Source organism: Schistocerca gregaria, chromosome X, assembly GCF_023897955.1.
Source record: "Schistocerca gregaria isolate iqSchGreg1 chromosome X, iqSchGreg1.2, whole genome shotgun sequence".
NCBI lineage: Eukaryota > Metazoa > Arthropoda > Insecta > Orthoptera > Acrididae > Schistocerca > Schistocerca gregaria.
This window is the reverse complement of record NC_064931.1, coordinates 284,347,106-284,349,907: the sequence shown is the minus strand read 5'-3', so window position 1 is coordinate 284,349,907 and position 2,802 is coordinate 284,347,106.

The window sequence follows — 2,802 nt, the reverse complement described above, 5'->3', positions numbered from 1 at the left end:
AGTGTTTGGTGGTTAACTTGTAGTGAGCATATAAACTGTAAGAGTTAACTGAGTAAATCACAGTATATGTTGCATCTAGCTTTCGCTCCATTTACAGTAGGATCTGTAAAAATTGTTCTCGATGTAGTAGTACACTGCTCAAACAATCATTTGAACTAATTTCTAAAGCTGTTCTTAAGTTCATCAATTCTAGCATTTGATAAACTATCAGTAATCCTTAACAAAAGAGTGTTTAAATCTAAGTATGCACTCACAGCATTTAATCCTTGGAACAGTTGTTAGATATTTGCGTTCGTTACATTACGAATTACGTGGAAATTTGAGATAGATTGCTTTACAATCTGTTCAATGACAACTGTGTGGTTAGTAATGGTTCTTTGCATATTCTTTATTACGATAATTTCATTAGAGAGATTCGTTGAATCTGTACTGGACTGTTGTTCAAGAGCTAATATTTTGCCTTTAACTTCCAGTAGATCTCGACTAGTTAAAATACCAAATGCAGTACGAAAGATACCCCTCGAAAATCAAACCAAGCACGTTTACGCCTAATTAAAGTTTCGTGTAGCAAAAGTTAAAAAAACAGTAAATCTCTTGTTCATAATTAGCAAATTAGACTCTAACTGCATTTTGGCTGTTATCCAGTTATTATACCAAGATGTACCCATTTCCTAAATTGCACCATTACCCTTAACATAACGAATTAGATCAATTTGCTTCTTTACAGAACTGAATTGCTGCTGGATCTCACTCAGATTGTACTTGAGGACAAGTTTTACATACCTGTTGAAACTACCATGTCTGATCGTGGTTCAAACAAAACACCTGTACTCTGTGGTACTATTACTACAGCATTAGTACAATACGCTATCATAGCTAACATTAGAATAAAAATGGACATGGTTAATTAGTTCTAAATACTAGAGTTAACAATGAACATAAAATAAATGAATTTCTTGTGGTAACCTGTGGAATAAAAGGTTTAGTTTCACTTGTGCACTCGTGTAGTAGCTTCAATACTAAATTTTCACAACACATTCACATAAACACATGGCTCAAATAAACACACTCATTGCACTCTCACACACTACACACGATTACGCAGATTGTAGGGGTCCCTGGAACAGGATCGCTAGGAACGAGGCAATGCCTCGGCCTCGAAGTCTGGACTGCGACCTCGCGATTCTCGCTTCCCGGGTTTGAAAACGGCAGGTCTGCCTCTCGGTCGGTCCTCATCGTCTTGCGATACTACAGGAAATCTACCCAGAAATGGCTTTACACGATTGACATGAATGCCAATCGAACGAAAGGGCAGTTGAACCTTAAGAGTGACTGCTGACAACACCTCCAAGATTGGATATGGTCCTTTCCAAAACTTTGTAAACTTTTCACTTTACTCCTCCATAAACACCACATTAGTTAGATACATAAGATCTCCAGCTCGATACTCTGGCGCCGGCCGTTGTGGCCAAGCGGTTCTAGGCGCTTCAGTCTGGAACCGCGCGACCGCTACGATCGCAGGTTCGAATCATGCCTTGGGCATGGCTATGTGATGTCCTTAGGCTAGTTAGGTTTAAGTAGTTCTAGGTCTAGGGGACTGATGACCTTAGATATTAAGTCCTATAGTGCTTAGAGCCAATTGAGCCATTTCGATACTGTGGCACTGAAGCTTGGCGGTCGTGTTGTCTTGCACGCTGAAGAAACGATTGATGATTTCGCCGTTCCGCTTCTCTCCATGCTTCCTTTAGCTTGCATGCTAGATCCCTTACGTGCTCATTGCTGATTCCGGCAGTCGATCGTGCAAGGTCTAAGGGTGAATGAATTCTACTTCTGTAGACGATCTCATGTGGACTTAGGCCTGTTGAGCTGTGCATTTTGCCATTGTAACAACTTACCAAGTACGGTAAAAAGACATTCCAACTGTCGTGTTGGCTGCTCACATAATAGCTAACCATTTTAATGAATGTTCTGTGGACTCGTTCGACTCTTCCATTTCCTTCAGGGTGTGCTGGTGTAGTCCTTAACTGAGTTATTTGCATGAGATTACAAGTCTGGTTAAGTAATTCACTCATAGAATTCGATCTTTGATCACTAATTATACTTAATGGTGGTCCAAACTTAAGAATCCATTCTTTTACAAAAACTTTAGCTATAGTCTCAGCGCTCTGATCAGGTATTGGTACCATTAGAAGGTATCTAGAGAAATGATCTAAATTGTTAATACGTATTTGTTTTCATCTTTAGTCTTAGGTAATGGTCCTACTACATCTAATTCTACTCGTTCAAATGGTTCACTTGTCTCTGGCAGTTCTTGCAATGGTGCTCCACTTTCCCTACATTATTCAGTCTGTTACAGGAATCACATTGTGAAAAAAACTCGAAAACGTCAACTTTGCGGCTCGGCCACCAAAACATTTAAGCTATTTTAATGTTTGTTGCTATTTTACCACAGTGACCTGTTCTCTGATGATTTGATCTTTCATGGTTTCTGGAATTACTAGGTGGTTTCCTCTGCTAGTGATTTTGTACAACACTCCATCTGTTTCGACAAATCGTTGATCACTTTTCCATAATGTTCATTGTGGTTCTTCTTCTTGAGCTGCCTTTAACTCTTCTTCTCGACTTACTGTAACATTGACTTTTCGACTCATTGCATCAGCATTCACATTTTGTTTACCAGGTCGGTGAATAACCTTAAATTGGTATTCACTCAGTCTTAATGTCCATCTTGTTAATCTGGAACTTGGATCCTTTAAGCTCAATAACGATTTAAGTGCTGCATGATCTGTAATAACTTTAAAT